The sequence below is a fragment of the Solanum pennellii genome, chromosome 4 (assembly GCF_001406875.1).
Source record: "Solanum pennellii chromosome 4, SPENNV200".
NCBI lineage: Eukaryota > Viridiplantae > Streptophyta > Magnoliopsida > Solanales > Solanaceae > Solanum > Solanum pennellii.
The window spans coordinates 33,150,031-33,170,641 of NC_028640.1; positions in this window are offsets into that span (position 1 = coordinate 33,150,031).

Genomic DNA, 20,611 nt, shown 5'->3' on the forward strand with positions numbered 1-20,611 from the left:
AAGACATGAAAGAGTTATGAATATGCCTCCATCAATGCAGAACAATGCGATCCTCAAGACTACCTCGTTTTGGCTTACTCACCTCGGGAGAACAAGCCACTACTCAGTAACAAGTCATTGGGAAAACACTCAAACACGACACCAAGACTTCCTTTTCGGAATGCTTATATAGTGCAATGAGTAGATTGTGTCCCATACCACCACCTACCCTAAGTAGTAAACTCTTTAAGAAGGATCTTCACCAAGACTTCCTTTTTTGAAGGTCCTACCTAGTACAATGTATAGATAGAATCCCATACCAGTAGCTACCCTAACTAGTACCTTTATTTTAGGAGAATCATTCAGTTCATACAAGGCTCACCAATACTCCCCTTTCAAATGCATCCCATACAACTAGCTACCCTAACTCATAATGCATATTAAGCATAATCAAATTAATCAAGTAAACACCGCCATCAAGAAGATGGACCATACCACTCAAAAGCAATTTAGATTAAAAAATATACAATAAAACCAACTCACTATTTAACCAAGACATCACCGCCTACAGCCAATTTATCTATATTCCATCATAATAAGGTTATTAGGGCAGTTTCTAAATCATAATAACAACACAAGAAGGCCAGAGCTCATACCCTACACAAACATGTTTAATTAACCCATTTCTTAAGCTAAAAGTTTGAAATATGCATAAACATAATTTCATTAGGGTTTTGACATTAAATAATCAATTAATACTAGAAGAAACACATTTTAATCATTAAAACACTTTTACAATAAGACCCATTCTTAAAATAAAAGATAGAAGAAAGTAGAGTTTTGAAAACCCTTTTTAAAATGTTTTGGAAATGACTCCTTGAATTAAAGAGGGTTAAAGGATGTATACAATACCTTAGATAAGAGAAAACCCAATTATTTTTTATGCATAATTTTTCCACCAACAGCCCTCCTAGCTCTTCTTGACTTCTAGCTACCAAAGAGACTTAAGAGAGAGTTCTAAAGTAGAGGGGTTTTTGGTCTTAGGAAATGAGGTCTAAAATAAGGTATTAGGGAATGAAATACTTTAATATAACTAATAAACCCGAAAAATAACTTCCCATGTTCATAAAAGACTTGGGGTGAATTTACCAAGCACCCCAAGCCTTCACAGGAAAGGACAACTTTTGGTAGGCTCACAGAAAAAACCTAACCAACAGACAATTTTTCAATCAACGGACTGTTGGTGGGGTCTCGTTGGTTGAGACTTAGCTCCATTTTTATCCTGGATAAATAACCTTGCAGGTCCAATCAATGAGGTAAGTCAACAGGCCATTGGTTGAACCACTGGCCATTGATTGCCCTTGTTGGTGGGCACCGCCAAGGCGTTTGGGTCCTTCTCTTGGGCCATTCTCTAGAGTTTATTGTAGGTCCTTATTAGGGTTGTGTCCGGAATTTAAACCCCTACACATAGTAGTCTAGGTCTTAAAACATCACACATCAATTTCAAGCTAAACGAACACGTGAAACTCACTCAAACACATCGACACTGTTTTAAGATCCATTTTAATGACTATAAGTCATTTAGGATGTGTAGGAATGAAAATTTTCAAGAACGCCCATGACACCCGGAAACTAGTTCAATGAGGTAGTAGCATTCCTTAGCCTATTGGAATATCTTTTAGAAGTCAAAAAATTATGAAAATTGGTGGAAGGGTATCTAATGTCTGTTTATGTTTATTCATGATCAATACATCTGGGTACGACTCCCCAAGGAATGACCAAGGTCCCTTCAGGAGGACCGCGTCACGTTGGAGACAAATACTGCATGAGCAATGTGAACCCATGAAAGGCCATCGACGAAACATATGTGGATCGACAGGGCGTAAATGCCATCCGTTGACAAACACGTAGACAATTTCTTTAATTCCCTCTTTTGCACAGTCTCTAATTCAAAACAGGGATGTGCCGCACGGAAGGTGGTAGGAACCGTTGACTCACAGACGGACCGTTGGTCGAGGTGTCGTCTTTGAGGGGTGCAATTTTCTGCACGTTTTGACTTATTACTAATTAGTTAAATAAGGGGTTAGTTTGTTTTTTAGGGCTTTAGTAAAGTAAAATTAAGTTAATTAAATCCCCATATAAATACCCCTATCCCATTAGACTAATAAAAACTTACAAAACAAAACTCTCTTCCTTCTCTCTTCTCTCTCTCTCTAGGGAAACTCCATTGAGGACCAATCTAAGGGAGGATTCTAGGACTTAAATTAAAATAGTTTATCCTTCAATCCTTATCAAATAACAAGGTATGGAATCTGATTCACCTTTGAGACTTCTTTACTCAAAGGGTTCTATCAAATTGATTACCATAATTGAGGTTCTCAACTGGTTTCATACAACATTGAAAATTATGTTAGGAATTTATTTGTTTATAATTTCTTTTGGATATTATGCATATATTAACATTTATTTTAACTCAATTATGTTATATCTTTATGGATAGGTCTAGTTTGTAGAAGATGACCCTTAACCCTAGGTTGTGATCTTTTTATGAATTATATTGTATTCGTTCAATTTGATTGGTTATTGGTTGAATCACTATTAGATTATATTGTTAAACTAATTATGATTAAATTAGAGTGATTTGTATTTTTTTTATTCTAGTTCTTGATAAGATGTTCTAGGTTATGAAGTAAATTGTAAATTGACCTAAGTATATTGTCTTAAGCGATGATCTACTATTGAATTGTGAGATAGTAATTCTTCAAGCCTTGTTATCATGTTGGTTATTGAGTTATGATGATGTATACCCAAAATTGGGTTTAATTGAGGGTTTGTGGTAAGAGGACCTTGATGACAAATTATGAAGGATACTTTGTAAGTCTTATGATCCCTCTATTTTACTTCAAATTATGGTTAATTGTGATTAAGTTATGATGTTGTATTGGAGTATGTCTTTTATTAGGATTGATAGGATGGTGTGATTTTGAATTGAAATGTCTTGATTATGATTATGAGGTGTTTGATTAGGATGTAAATGTTATAAGGATGGTGAATGATTTACCAATGTGGCATATCGTGATATAAGAATGTTAATGTGCTAACTTCACCTATATGAAATGTAATGAAGGGACCATACTTAGGCATTTCTTTTTGAGCTATGATGATGAATATAGAATGTTTAGACCCTGTGACCTACAATAAGGAATGATGATTAATAAACATATCAATGATATTTCAAAAAGGGACTCCAGCTTAGCATCGAGTGAACTTGAGTGAGGAGTGTCCCTTCCCATATAGGGAAGGTAGGATCAGTAATGTACTCTTGATATTGGAGACTATAATACTTTGAGTATAAATAGGGTGCCAACTATATCTCCTAGTTGTTGAACTGTGTTGCACCCAAAGGAATAATAGCTAGTGGATCCACGTAGTTGCTATGTTCAAGATTTGGTACTACCTTTGCAAGCAGTCTGCCTTCTTTCGGTGTAGGGTTTCATGACACCGGATTCCACATTAGGTCATGTGGTCTATATATGTTAGGGAGAGATGTTCCCCAAAGATAAAATGAATAAAGGATTGAACTCTAACTAAGATGAACTAAGGGGTTAAGCTTAGTATAGGTAGGGGTATGGTACTCTACCAAAACATTGCACTAGTTAGCCTTTAAGGGAGTCTTAGGAGGATGTTCTTATGTATGAAAATTCTTATAACAATTATACACTAAATAAAACTCACCATTTAACCAATCCATCACGACCTATCACCAATTTCTCAATATTTCATCATAAATAAAGCCAAAGTAACAACACAAAAGACAAAAGCTCATTCCCTACACAAACATTTTTATTTAAACCATTTCTTAAGCTAAAAGTTTGAAATATGCATAAACATGAGTTCATTAGGGTTTTGACATTAAAATAATCAATTCATAATAGAAGAAATATATTTTAATTATTAAAAAACTTTTAGAATAAGACCCATGCTTAAAGTAAAACATCAATGAAAGTATAGTTTTGAAAACCCTTTATGCAATCTTTTTGAAATGACTCCTTCAATGGAACAGATTTCAAGGATGGATATAATACCTTAGATAATATAACTCCCAATGATTTTTGATTAATAATTTGTCCACCAACAGCCCTCCTAACTCTTGTTGACTTCTATCTTCTAGAGAGACTTGAGAGAGAGTTCTAAGCGAGAGGGGTTTTAGGTTTTATGAATGAGGTCTAAAATTAGGTCGTAGGGTTTGAAATATTTTAGTATACACAATAAAACCTAAAAATAACTTCCTCGGTTCATAAAAGTCTTGGGGTGAATGTACCAAACACCCTAAGCCTTCACAGGAAAGGACATCTTTTGGCAGACTCACAGACGAGACCTAACCAACGGACCACTTGTCCATCAACGGACAAACGGTAAGGTCTCTTGGATTAACACTTCTCTCCATTTGGAGACTGTATATCTAACCTTGCAGGTACAATCGATGAGGCAAGTCAACGAGCCATTCACTGAACCAATGCCATCGATTGCCCTCGTGGGTGGACACTGCCAAGGCAGTTTTGGTCCTTTTATAAAGCCTATTTGGGTTCTAGGTGGAGTCGTGCCCAGACGTTACACATCTAATCATAGTCTTCTAGTTCATAGAAACACCCACATCAATTTCAAGCAAAACGAACACGTAAAAGTCACTTAAACACATCCAGATGTACAAGCACTCTCTAAGGCACACTTTACGAACGTCATGGACGTTCTTGGTCGTTTGACCTCCAAACTTCACTCACAGCCTAAGGAAACTAAAATAACTCATTTTATAAAAAAAAATTAACTCAAGAAACAATCATGAATCTCTAGTTCACCTTAGTTCATTTTGGGGCATTGAAAGGGGTGCACATCAACTTGGTGGGAGTCCAAGAGAAGGGAAAGGGAGATTCATTATAACTATAAGTTACCACCTACTTGGAAAGAGTTTATTAAACTTATGGAGTTGATATACTTGACTCAAAACTACTACCAAGAGGTTCTAAATAAGGTGTACATGTTGAGGAGAGGTTCCAAAAATGTGGAAGAATATTATGATGCGTTTGACAAATTGCGGATGTAGTCTAAAAAATCGAAGAGAATATGGAATAAATTGTAATAAAATTATAGCAATATTAAGACATGATATCTTGAAGAACATGAATATTAAGAACTATCAGACACTTGAAGAGGATTTCCATGATGCCTCAAAGGTCGAAGCAGATTTGAAAGAACAAAAGTCGTACAACGCCAAAAGTTCTTTATCCACATGGAGCAAAATTTTTTATAATTTGAAGACGACATCCATGGAAAAATCTAAAAGTGGAGTTAAGGCTTACAAAGTCAAGATTGATTACAAATCAAAGTCAAGTGAGCAACCACAAGGATGTAACTATGTTAAACCTAACTTTCCTCGACCCTCTAGAATTCAATATTTTATATGTCAAGGGTGGGGACATGTTTCTAGTTAGTACCCAAATAAAAGAACAATTGTTGCTCTTTATGTTGGATATAAGATTGAAGATGAATATGAGGGAGATGAAAAAAGTGAGGGAGAGGTGATAGGGGTGAGGGCTGAAGGAGAGGAAGGCGCTTCAGGGGATGAATAACAAAGGTTGGATGTGAGGGTGAAAAACTTTCATGTGTTGTGAGAAGATCGTTGGGAGCCCTTGCAAAAGAAGAACTTGACCAAAGAGAGAATCTATTTCATGTTAGCTGCAAAATCCAAGATAAAGTGTGTTCCTTAATCATTGAAAGTGGAAGTTGCACAAATGTGGTGAGTAGTTCATTGGTGGAGCGTATGAAAACAAATACCAGCAAGCATCCCAATCCTTATAAACTACAATGACTCAAAGAGAGTTGAGAGATGAAGGACCTCAAACAGGAAAGTATTTTGTTTAGTTTGAGAAAGTATAATAAAGAATTAGTTTGTGATGTGGTTCCCATGTTGTAATGTCACCTACTCTTGGGGAGACCTTTTCAATTTGATAGTGATTTTGAGCACCAACGTAGATTTAACATATACATTTTTGTGATTTAAGGTAAAAAGTATGTTCTTGCACCTCTCACTCCATATCAAGTGACTGAGGACTATCGAGTTAAAAAGGAGCTTTGGGAAAGAATAAAAACCGTGGAGGAAAAAGGTGACGACAAAAGTTCCACCATCGTTCCACATGAGGGAAGTGCCTTGTCTAAAAATAAGAAGAAACTATGCATGATAGAAAATCTAAGAAAGTGTTTAAAGGGCGTGGATAAAAGAAACTTTCTACTGTGCCTTGTCAACACGAACATTGTGTTACGTGCTAACCAAGATACTAAAACTTTGCCTAGTATTTTATGTTCTCTTTTGTAGGGATAGATTAGCGACTTGCAGATGAGATGCCCAGAGGATTACCACTATTGAGGGGAATCAAGCACCAAATTAATTTATACCTGGTTCACAAATTCCCAATCTTCCAACTTATAGAAGTAACCCGACCGAAACCAAAGAGCTTTCAAGGAAAGTAGATGAGCTTCTTGAGAAGGGTTTATCAAAGAAAGCCTAAATCCTTGTGCCATGCAAGTAATTCTTGTTACAAAAAAATATGGCATTTGGAGAATGTGTATTGATTATAGATCCGTAAATAAGATCACAGTGAAGTATCGCCATCCCATTCCTCAGCCTGATTATATTCTTAATGAGCTTTGTGGTTCTATTGTTTTCTCAAAGATTGACATTCGAAGTGGGTATCATTAAATTCGGATGAAACTGGGTGCTGAGTGGAAGATAACTTTAAAGACAAAGCTTGGGTTTTACGAATGGCTTGTGACACCATTTGGATTGACAAATGCCCCAATAACTTTCATGAGATTGATGAACCATGTTATCAAACCTTTCATCAACAAGTTTGTTGTAGTGTACTTTGATGACATACTTTTTTATAGTAAGACAATGGAGGAACATGTATGCCATTTGAAACAAGTGTTTGATGTTCTACTAGGAGAGTGTCTCTTTGCTAACTTCAAGAAATGTTCATTTGCTGTTAATTATTGTGTTTTTGGATTTTGTGGTTAGTGAAAATGGGATTGAGGTCGATGAACAGAAGGTGGACTCCATCATGACTTGGCTAATCAGTACAACCAAGGCAAGAGGTTTTCATGGGTTAGCAAGTTTTTATCGGTGACATGTGAAGGGATTTAGTTCAATTGCTTCTCCTTTGACTGAACTGTTCAAGAAAGATGTATCTTTTGTATTGGGTGAGGAGTAGGAGAATTCATTTCAAGCCTTGAAATTAATGTTGAGTTATACACCTTTTCTCCAACTACAAAACTTTGATAAGGCATTTGAAATTAAATGGGATGCTTCAGGTATTGGTATAGGTGGTGAGTTGATGCAAGAAGGAAAACCATTAGCTTTCTTTAGTGAAAAGCTAAAAGGAGCTACACTCACGCACTCATTTTATGACAAGGAATTTTATGCACTTGTGGGAGATGTGGCTCATTGGCAGCACGATTTATGGCACACAGAGCTTATGCTAAGGACATATCATAAGTCCTTGAAGCATCTTAAGGGGAAATCAAAGTTGAACCAGTTATAAGCTAAGCGGGTTGAATTCATTGAAACCATTCAATATGTGATCAACTACAAGCAAGGCAAGGAGAATATGGTAGTGGATGCTCTATCAATGAGGTTTGTATTGGTCAATACCTTGGTTTCTACAATGATAGGGTTTGAAATCTTAAAGGTATTCTATTCTATGGATTTCCACTTCCAAGATACCTTTGATAATCTTAGTCAAGGGAAGCAGTTGATAGGTACAAATTGGTTGAAGGTTTTTTGTTCAAAGATGGTAGATCATGTGTTCCCGTGATCTCATCGAGAGAGTTATTTATCAAAGACGCTCATGTGGTGGTTTGATGGGACACTTTGGGGTACCAAAAGCACTTGATATTCTTAAGGAGCAATTTTTTATCCCAAGATGAAACACGATGCAGAGAGGATTAGTGGACATTGTCTACAACTAAAGCAAGCCAAATCTACTACTAGGCCCCAAGGTAAATATACTCTTCTTCCTGCTCTTAATGGTCTATGGATGGATATATCTGTGGACTTTGTGTTAGGACTGCCTAGGAATAAAAGAGGACATGATAGTATATTTGTGGTAGTGGGTAGATTTTCTAAAGTGGCTCATTTCATTCCATGTCATAAATGTGGTGATGCATCGCATGTAGCATCTTTGTTTGTGATCAATATGCTTAAATTGCATGGAGTCCCTCAAACCATTTTTAGTGATATGGATTCCAAGTTTCTAAGTGTTTTTTGGATGAGTCTCTAGGGTACACTTAGTACCAAACTTTTGTTCTTTACAAAATGCCATCTTCAAACGGATGGACAAATTTAAGTAGTCAACTTGATTCTTGGAGACATGCTTTGGTGCAAGATTAGAGGAACCCAAACTACTTGAGAAGACCGTTTACCATAGACTGAATTTGCATATAATCGATCTTTCCACTTATCTATTGGAATGTCTCCATTTGAAGCATGCTATGGATTTAAACATTTGTTTCTATTAACCATAAATCCTTTGTCTAGCGATGTTATTGTGAGCCTGGATGCTAAGAAAAGAGCAAAAGAGTTGATGAACATTCATGCCAAGTGAAATGAGACCATTGGAAAGAACAATTTAGAGGTGGACATTCAAACGAATCGGAGGGAGAAAGAAAGTGATATTCAATCCATATGATTGGGTCTGGGAGCATTTCCAAATGGAAAGGTTTCTACAAATACGAAAAGGGAAGCTAAGCACAAGAGGGTATGGACCCTTCAAAGTAGTCAAGCAAATCAATGACAATGGTAACATGAATCACCTACCAAGTCAGTATAATATTCATAATGTTTTCAATGTTACTGATTTATCTCCTTGTGTTATAGGTGATCCTTTGGGTTCAAGGAAGAATCATTTTCAAAAAAGGGAGAAAATTATAAGAATAAAATAAGAAAAAGAAACAAAGAAATAAAGTATATGTGGACTAACACTAAAGTCATTGAAATTATGTGCAACAAGGGACTAAAACCCTTACCTCCCAACTGACTTCAACAACCTAAATTTAATAGAAGGAGGAATAATCAAATTAAACAAAGAATCACAAAATGGGTAACACTTTGATTAATCCAACTCAAGAAGTTAACTAGCAATCTCAAGATTCACCCTAATTACTCAATAATTACTTGTTTGGTTTTCTTCTTTTGTGAATTCTTGAATTCATAGACACTTCTTTGACAATTTTGCCCTTAGTGAGATAAGGGATTTGTTTAGTTGCCACTATTTGTGAATACTTGAATTCATGATATATCTATTTGCACACATGGATATTTCCTTCTTTCTTCTCACTTTGAGGTAATGTAAACACATTGTTGGTCCGTCATTAGTGACTACCAATCTTCTCTAATGCTTCCGTTTTCATGGACATTTCTTGTAAGCCTTGAAGATCCTTTTCTTTACTCCGTGTGAATGATGTTATGTGGTACATTCCACTCATTTTAGTATTCATCCATTCTACCCATGTTATCATGTACCCAATGTAGAAGATTTGAGCAACCGAATTCACGAGGAAGCTCGTGGTTCCCGTAATTCAATCCTTTTGGGTTCTACAAATATGTAGCACGACCTAATAGAGGTGTTTTAATGGGTTTGTTTGAAAAGGAACATAGCGGGATTTATAGCAAAAATGTTCAAATTGTCACCAAGTGAAAGTCGAGATCCTAAAGTCGGGTGGTTTACTCTGAGAAATACAAGTTCCTACTTGGAAGTGGGAAGACATTAATATGGACTTCATAGTTGGTTTCCCTCTGACTAGAAGGATAAATGACTCATATGGGTGGTGGCGAATAGATTGGCAAAATCTGCTCATTTTATTCCCGTCAAGTCCACTCACTCGGCGGAGGTTTATGCAAATATCTTCATAGATGAGATTGTGTGTCTTCATGGTATTCCATTATCCATCATATCGGAGAGGGGTGAACAATTCACATCTAGGCTTTGGAGGTTGTTTCAAAAAGCATAGGGTACATAAGTAAAGTTAAGCACCGCTTTTCATCCCAGACGAATGGTCAAGCGGAGCTTACTAAAACCCCTGATATATGCTGAGAGATTGTCTAATTTCTATTAAGGGAGGTTGGGATGAATATTTGTCTTTTGTTGAGTTCTGTTATAACAATAGTATAACACTTCAAAAATCCAAGATGTGTTCTAGACCCTAACATAAGTTTCCCAAGGTATAGACACTATTTTAAGTTTCATTTTAATTAATATAATTCAATTAGGAAGTATAGAAACAAAAGTATTCAAGAACGTCCATGACGTCCGTAAACTAGTTCAATGAGGTACTACCGTGCCTTAGCCTATTGGACAAGCTTTTAGAAGTCGTAAAATGATGAAAATTTGTGGAAGGGTATATAAAATATGTTTAAGTTGATTCATGGTAAAAACGTCTGGGTACGCTCCCCAAGGACCGAACAAGGACCATTGAGAAGGACCCTTGAACATTGGAGTCAAACACTGTGTGGGTAGTGTGCACCCATGAAAGGCCATTGACGAAATGTGTGTTGATCGATGGGGAGTCGATGCCATCAGTCAACCAACACTTAGAAAATTCCTTTAAGGACCTCTTTTGAACAGTCTCTAAATCAAACCACAAATGTGCAACACGAATGGGGGTAAGAACCGTCGACTCACAAAGGGACTGTTGGTCAAGGTCTCGTATGTGAGGAGTCCAATTTTCTCCACGTTTGCAAAATAAAACTTACTTCCTTCTCTCTTCTTTCTCTCTCTAAAGAAGACTACATTCAGGACCAATATAAGGGAGTGTTCTAGGGATGAAATTACCAAGGTTTATATATTAATCTTCATAAAAAAAATTATGTGATCTAATTTACCTTTGAGACCTCTTTCCCAAAGGGTTCTATCAAATTGATTTCCAAAATTGAGGTTTTCAAATGGGTTTCATTCAATCTCGAAAATTATGTTATGAACTCATTTGTTTATGATTTATTTAGAATATTATGGATATCTTAACATTTATTTTAACTATATTATGTCATATCTTGATGGATTGGACTAGTTCGTAGAACATGACCCTTAACCCTTAACCCTAGGTTATGATCTTGATATGAATTGTATTTTATTGATTCAATTAGCTTAGTTATTTGTGAATTACTACTAGATGATATTGTTACACTAATAATGAATGAACTGGGGTTATTTTTAGTCTTTCATGCTAGTTCTTGATAATATGATATAGGTTATGAAGTATATCGAAAATGTACCTAAGAATTTTGTCTTAAGATATGATCTAATATTGAATTGTGAGGTAGTGATTCGTCTAGCCTTCTTATCATGTTGGTTATTGGCTTATGATAATGTATACCCAAATTGGGTATAAATGAGGGTTTGTGGTAAGACCTCGACGATGAATTATGAAAGAGACTTGATAAGTCTTACAATCCATGTCTTTTACTTCAAACTATGGTGTAATTGTGATCAAGTCAGGATTTTGTATTGCAGTATGCCTTGTATTAGGGTTGAAAGGATGGTAGGATGTTAAATTGAAATGTCTTGATTATTATTGTTAGGTGTTGGATTAAGATGTAAATTTTATAAGGACGATGATTGATTTAACAATCTGCCTTATCGTGATATGAATATGTTAATGTCCGAATCTCAACTATATGAATTGTAATGAAGGGACCATACTCATGCAATTCTTATTGAGCTAGGATGATGAAGAATATACAAGGGCTAGATTCTATGACCTACAATAATCTATAATGATTATTAAAGACATTAAAAACATTTCAAAAAGGGACTCTAGATTAGCACCGAGTAAACTATAGTTAGGAGTGTCCCCTCCCACATAGGGAAGGTAGAATCACTAATGTACTCATGAGATTGGAGACTGAAATGAATGTAGCATAAAGAGGCCCCAACTATATCCCATAGTTCTTGAACTATGTTGCCCCTATAGGAATACTAGCTAGTGGATCCACGTAGTGGCTATGTTCATGTTTTGGTAATACCTTGGTAAGAAGTCTGCCTTTTTTAGGTGTAGTGCTCCATGACACCGGATTCCATATTAACTATTGTAGTCTATTTTGGTTAGGGCAAGATATTTCCAAAAGGTATAGTGAACAAATGAATTGTACTCTAACTAAGATTACCTACGGGGTTTAGCTTAATCTAGGTAGGGGTATGGACTCTACCTAAAAATTGCACTAGTTAGCCTCGAAGGGAGTATTAGGAGGATGTTCTTATGTATGAAACATCCTATAATGTTATATGACATGTATAAGATGAACCTGCACATTGTTGATATTGTATGTTGGTTGGTGTAGTTATGAATGTGTGTTGTTTTATATGGTTAAAGTAAGATGATATGTAATGTTAAATTCATGTGAAGTAGGGTGCTAGTCATGATTCTTGTTGGGTTACTTTATTAAGGTTATGGGGTTTTTCTTGATTATTGCACTTGTTTACTTGATAGGGATTCATGGTGTCATGACATGCAGGTAAAACCTAGAAGTTAGAGCGTCCTTGTGTTGCCACACATTAAATGAGACTTCAAGAAGTCTCATATAAGTTAATCGTATCATTCATTGCATAATAAACATACTGAAATGAGTAAGAATTTTAAACTTTTTTCACACACGAAGAGCTCTTTTTATAATCATTACACAAGCGGAAGACTTTCATTTAAAACATTAAACCTTTACAACATCACCTTGAACCATCTAAACTTTAGAGTATACAGTACTTTGGTCTAAGCCCATACAAGACAATAAAATAAGGACTAAGATAAAAAGGAAAAGGTGTGGATATTGTCCTCGAATCGATTAGGAATAACCAATACTTCATTTTCAACCCTTGGAAACCTATCCATCCTCCATTGCACATGAATACTTCCAATTCCCTACACTTTAGTCAAAAATGGAAAAGAAGGACTTAGCACATTTGATGTACTAAGCATGGAAGCCATGCAAAAACCATGAAAAATGGACATTTATTAAATAACAAGATTTTCATGAATTTTGATTAAAACGTCATACTATAATCATAAGAACAACATTTAATAACTTAGAAACACACAAGAAATCATTTAAACAATTAATCACATTTTAGGAAAATAACATAATGAACAATTTAATTTTACAGTGAATTTTATCACTGTTACAGTGAAGTTCCTTAGCTTCAATTTACATACCTTTTAGCATATATTCCCCTCACTAAGAGCTATCCTAAGACTCACTTAAGTAATACAAAGAGAGACTGCCCATACACCAACCTCTCTACGCACACCTAAATTATCCTTTAGACCACCCATAATGAAGGTATACAAACTCACAAATACATCAATCCCATGAATATGAGATCCTCCTACCAAATGTGATTCTAAGGTTCACTTGAGTGAGTTGTGAAGTGACTGCCCATACAATCCCTTAAACCCACACTTAATAAATCCCATAGACTACCTAAGAAAGAATCATTCTCAATTAAAACATTATCATGCATATAACATGATATTCTTCCCTACAAAGTTTATTAAAAGACTCTTAAGTAACTCAAGAAGATAACGGCATGATTGACCTGTTCTAGATTACCAAAGTAATCCGTAAGAATTCCTATGTTTGGATAATGTCTACATAATAAACCATTTTTCCTAACTAGAGTCATTCATAAGACTTATCTAGATAAGATAATAATTGACCATTCTTATGCCCCCTTCACACCTTAACTAGACAACCCTTAACTACTCTAGATAAGTACTTATTTATTTTAGCATACTTCCTTACTTAGCTCATTACATTCCTTATTTCATTTAAGACTCATTCATGACAAAAATACATTTATGTAATGGTATTGGACAAGACCTAGGGACTCCAACTAACACCATCAGAGCCTTTAGTGCAATGTCTAGATAGCGTCCCATACCACCATCTAAACCTCATAGAACTTATCTAATGCTAGTAGGTATCCAATATGATTATAATTGGCAATAAAAAACACCGACAATGGTAGAATAGCATGGAATCCAGAGTTCGAACCTACTTAGATGACGCTGTTTTACTTTCCAATGGTAGTACTTGGACCATCCAATGTAGGCACATGGTTAAGGAATATGAATGGCATACCTTGTATTCTAGTGTCATCCTCTCAATAGAACTAATTCCCTCGGTGATTGCCTTTGGTATCATAGAGTAATTTACATTAAAGTTTAATATAAAGGGGTTCCATATAAAGTTCATAACCTAATCACTTTTACGCTACCAAAGAAGTCCTCTAGGGCTGCCTTCAAATCGAGACAAGAAACTTATAATGTTTTTTCTAAGGTTTGAGATAATGTCGTTCCAGCCAATCAACCTTATGTTTTTCAATCCTTTACTTGAAGGATACCATTAAAAATTTTGACTTCAACATTCATAACCTTACCATTACGTTCAAGGTTTCACATAGAGGACCTTCTTACCAGCATTCAACGTCTCATGTCATTCATACATACAATACTAAGAGACTTTAGCATCCTAAGTCAAGACATGTCAAATTCACATTCATACATGCATCAAGTAAGGGACAAATGTCAACAAAGACAAGACACAACATACTTCACTTTGACACATATTACGTGTCATTCTTTAAATGACTTAGGAATATCCATTATCATCTTAATGTTATCCTATAAACTACCATATCATCATAAATATAACCATCAAAGACTCACATAGTCAAGAAGGAACAACCATGCATCAAGATCTAAGACTACAAATACAAGAATATAGACATAGTCTACATGATCTCCTAACATTCATACAAAGAACACATACTTTCACATAACTTTACATATAGATATATATATGCTCATACTTCACATAAATGAACTACACAAATCATCATAATACTTCAAGTAGTGCCGACAAGGTTATGATCATGATATTGCATAAAGAAACACCCACTAGGCCACATCAATTAACATAGCACCGCCACCATAAGTGGACCATACCAATCAAAATTATAATGCAAAAGATATGCATAATATTAAAAGAATTAGGGCATCATACCACCCATTCCATCTTACCACTTTAATCCAAAGCTAAATCATCAAATTCGATACCATAAGGCCCTTGCCCATGGCCATGAAAATCATTTCAATACAAAAACTATTACACTCAATGTAACTAGGTCAATTCAATATAGATTCCTCAATATAATACACCCTAGATATAAATTCAATACAATTATTACATCAATCAATACCCCATAGAAAACTACACTGGAATTCATAAGCATTGAGTCAATATCAATTCAATAAGCTTCATATTCAATACGTCTAAGAATATACACTACTCAATTGATCAAATTTAAACATCCTATAAATCAATCAATCATAATCTATACATACATTAAAAGACCATAACAATCTACACTTGAATTCATTAATATAAAAGCATGACCACATAACCCATGTTTTAGTCAAATTGAGAGATATGTGAAGTTTAAGGGTTCATAGAGAAATACATTGGAAAACATCAATTATATATCAATAATATCATATCTTAATATTTGAAAACCGTTTCATGCATGAACCAAAGACTTTGAGTAGAAATTGAACTTTTTAATCTTTTTGAGATCTTTGAAAATTATCTTTGAAATTGGCTCTAAGGTGATAGCAAGCCTTATATGAAGAACAGACAAATCTTATTAGAATAATCCCATAACAATTGAATAAGAAACTCCATTGAAGATCCATCTTCAAGCTCTATCTTCACCTTGATCTCTCACGGAGGGTTTTGAAGAAACTTTGGGAGGTAATTTTTTTTTTGGATTTACGATTTAGGGTTTAAATGAGAGTTTCATGACTTATATACTATTAAAACACCCATAAACACTCAAAACAATCGTAAAAAGTCATATTGATACGTGGGGTGAATGTACAGTTTCAATCTTCACTTAATAGTGAAGCTGCACGAAGGGAGAGTTCCATCGACGGTTGGCAGTCGACAAACTGTTTGTCAAAAAACAGACAGTCATGTCCTGCCATCATTTGGTTCAGAGACTCACCTTTTGTCTCTCCTCTTCAATGTCTACGTCTTAACTGAAGAAATACCACCAACGCGGTGTTGACTGACCCACTGGGCGTCGAATGCAATCTATTGGTTGGACTATCTTTGAAAGTCTTAGGCACCAACTTTGGTACTTCCTCAAGGACCCTTGGATGGTCCTTTGGGGATGTTTTCCAGGATTTTTTAAACCCAAACATGCTCGTATACTAGTTTAGGACCTCTCACATAAAATTCATCAAAACTGAACACGTAAAACTCAACGAAACATTCATAGACATGCAAAGTCATTTCTAGGCAAACCTTTCAAACGTCATGGACGTTCTTAGATGTTTGACCTCCAAACATAAAGAAAATTGACACACTGTGTATATACACCATAATAACTCATTTCAGGACCTTATAACCTAATGAATCAAACATAAACACATAAAACCACATATAAGGCACATAGATGACTTAGTCGTCGAACGTCTTTGTCGTCTATTGACGTTTTACTTCCAAATCACCTAAAACTGGAGACATGTCCTCAATACCATATTCTATACCAATTTAGTACCTTATACCATCATGACAACAATTTTAGGATCTAGCTTCACCTATGTCATTTTGGGGTCTTATATTCTCCCACACTTGGACAACATTCGTTCTCGAATTACACTTGTCACTCTCCGAACACTTCCAAGAGTAGAGACTCAACTTAACATATCATTACAATACCATACAAAGCATTATACAAGAAAAAATCAAGGGTAAACTTCAATTTCAAATAATTAAAAGAATCCCAACATAACAAAAAACTAGAATACATTCTACAACTCATTATGCCATAAATATTCATTACGAACACCAAAAAATAATTTTATATTCAGTATGATGCTCATATAAATCATTTCTAACAACATTACAACAATTTTGTAGTAAATAATGAATTAGTCAATTTTCAAAAAATGTCACAGTGAGTAGGCAGTCTTTAAACTGAACATGATTCACAATCGAACAATGCAACAATTAAGAAATTCCTTATAAATTCTCAATAAATATTTCTCATATAACCATTTATACATTCTCACTATTAAACTAGATGAAATAATTATCAACATATACTAGATGCACATGAATCATGAGGAGGATACCATGTATGAAAACTCATTTTCTAATTCAACAAAACTTCAATCAAAACGTTCATATCATAAGGAGAATATTTGAAACTCATCTTACACAAAAGACTCCTACATAATGAAGTTACTAAGATGTCTTTTTTTAGACCTGAATAAACACATAGAGAAAAGTTAAGGCCACCTCACTCCAAACAACCGTACTCCCGCTCTTAGGAGAAACCCATTCTAAAGTCAATATAACATCTACTACCATGAACACCCTGAAGGCACCTTTAACATTACTAATACTTTCTTACCAAGTTCTATCTCATAAAGACTAAACACTCTCAAAGGGCTCATCATCTAACCACTACTTCCCCCTTACTATGAGACCTCACCTTTACGCTTTCAAATCTCATCACCTTCTTTTCTATAGTTGGGTCTTAAACAACTTCAAACTATCTAAACAACCACTCCTTCACGTTTCTCATACCATATACCTTACCATTCTTTTCCAATTTAACTACCCTTCAAAAGGTAACCAAGCCAACCTAAGGCCAAAAACACTATCTATCACACCTCATCTAACAAGTCAAATATCATATTTTCTCTCCCTCAACCGAATCATCATAAAGTTACCCTCAAGGGACCAACACATAAGGGAATTAAGGGAAAGACACCATTTACAAAGCTCTTAGGCACGATTAGATGAATGAAGAAGTTAAACTTTTCCTAGAACCCAATAGCCTCCAATTCATAATGTAGCGTGATTCACATTATAAACAAGACTCTACTAGATGTGGTTCATGAGACAACTAACACTCTCCCTAACCTTATGATCTGATACAAACTTTTTCACGACTCACAAGTACAGCCTAGAAGTTAGAGAGTCCTTTTATTGCCACACGGCAAATGAGACTTCAAGAAGTGTCATCTAAGCTACTCGTATAATTCATTGCATAGTAAACATAATAAAGTGTGTAAGAATTTAAAAACATCTTCACAAACAAAAAACTCTTTTCATAATTATTACACAAGTGAATGACTTTCATTTAAAACATTTAGCCTTTACGACATCTCCTTGAACTATCTAAACATTCGAGTACACAATACTTGGATCTAAGCCCATACAAGACAATAAAATAATTTCTAAGACATAAAGGAACACGTGTGGATATTATCCTCGAATCAATGAGGACTCATCAATACTTCATCTTCAACCTTTAGAAACCTATCCATCAATAACACTTCAATAATGCAAGACATATCTTAAAACCTAAAATAAGTGTCATAAGGGTATAGACACTGTTGAAAGGCCTTTTTAATTATTTTATGTCATTCAGGAAGTCTAAAACCCAAAATGCCGAAGAACGTCCATGACATCCAGAAACTATTTCTAGGAGGTACTAGTGTGCCTGAGCCTATATGACTGGCTTTTAGGTGTCAAAAAATGGTAAATATTTGTGGAATAGTGTCTAACATGAGTTTAAATCAATTTGTGGTTGAAAATTCTGGGTACGACTTCCCAAGGACCAACCAAGGGCCCCTTAGAGGACCCTTTAACAGTGGGGTTAACATTGCCTGGGCACTGTCAAACGACGAGAGGCCATCGACGACTCGTGTATTGTAGACAGGGTGTTGCTTACAACCGTTGTCCAACGCTAAGAAAAATTGTTGGAGCCCTTGCTTTGACCAAACTTACAAGAACCACGGATGTGCACCATGGAGGAAGCCTAGTCTGTAAATTGACCCACGATCCGTGGATTGTGCTGTCGTCGGTGGTACATCAATTTTCCTGCACATTTTTTAAGTTAAGTCTTAGCTAATTAATTGAGGGGTTTGGTGGTTAGTTAGGTTATTAGGGAATCCTAATTAAATTAATTAACCCTCTATATAAAGACCCCGACCCCATTAGTTTAATTATAACTCTCAAAACATTACTCTCTTTCTTTTCTCTATTTTCTCTCTTTATTGGAAGACACCATTGAAGACTAGCTAGGGCATTGATTTGTGGGATGTAAAGGGATGATTTCCCCATCAAATATTCATCTAACTTTGAGTTATGAGATCTAATTCACCTTTGAGACCTCTTTCCTCAAAGGGTTCCTTCAAAGTATTTTTAAAAAATTGGGTTTTCATGTGGGTTCTTTTTAATCCCAAAAGTTATGTTATGATTTTTTTTTCTATTGGATTGTATTAATTGATAAAGATGTACTCTAAGATAATTATTATATATCTTGATCGTTTGGTCTAGCTTTAAAAGATGTCCCTTAACCCTAGGTTTTATCTTGATATGAATTAGGTCATAATTGGTTCAATTGACTCGGTTATTGGTTGTATTACTAGTAGATGATGTTTTTACATTAATTATGAACAATTTAGAATGATTTGTAGTCTTTCATGCTAGTTTTTGATAAGGTGATCTAGGTTAGGAAGTGAATTGACCTTAGTATCTTCTATAAAGCTATGATCTAGTATTGAATTGTGATGTAGTTATTTATGATAATATATACCCCGAATTGGGTTGAATTGAGGGTTTATGGTAAGACCTTGATGATGAACTATGATGAAGACTTGGTATGTCTTCTGATCTATAACCTTTACTTCAAATTGTGGTTAATTGTGATTAAGTCATGAGATTCTGTTGGAGTATGCCTTGTATTAAGATTGATATGGTGGTATAATGTTGAAATAAAATATCTTGATTATGATTGTGAGGTTGATTAAGAGATAAATTTTATAAGGAGGGTGAATGATTTGCCAATGTGCCTTATCATGATATCAAATACTAATATGCTAACCTTACCTAGATGAATTATAATGAAATCACTTATACTCTTTTGATTCTGATTGAGCTATGATGATGATGATGTTATACAAGGGTTAGACCCTATGACCTAACCTAATTTATGATTGATAATAAAGGCTTAAAGACTTATCAAAAAGGGACTCCAGCTTAGCATAGAGTGAACTAGATTGAGGAGTATCCGTTCCAACGTATGGAAGGAAGGATCACTAATTACTCTTTAGATTTGAGACTACAATTCATGTATCATAAATAGGGTCCCAATTATATCTCCTAGTTCATGAACTATCTTGCCCCCATAGGAATACTAGCTACTGGATACACGTAGTTTCTATGTTTTATGTTCTGGTATTACCTTGGCAAGTAGTTTTCATTCCTTCGTTCCACGATATATGACACCTAATTCCATACTATATCATGTGGTCTATGCTGGTTAGGGCAAGATGTTCCCTATAGGTAAAATGAACCAAAAGATTGAAATCTAACTAAGATAATCCAAGGGGTCCAGAATAGACTAGGTAGGGGTATGGGACTTTATGTAAGCATTGCACTAGTTAGCCTTGAGGGGAGTCCTCGGAGGATGTTCCTATGTATGAATATGCTTATAATTCTATATGACAT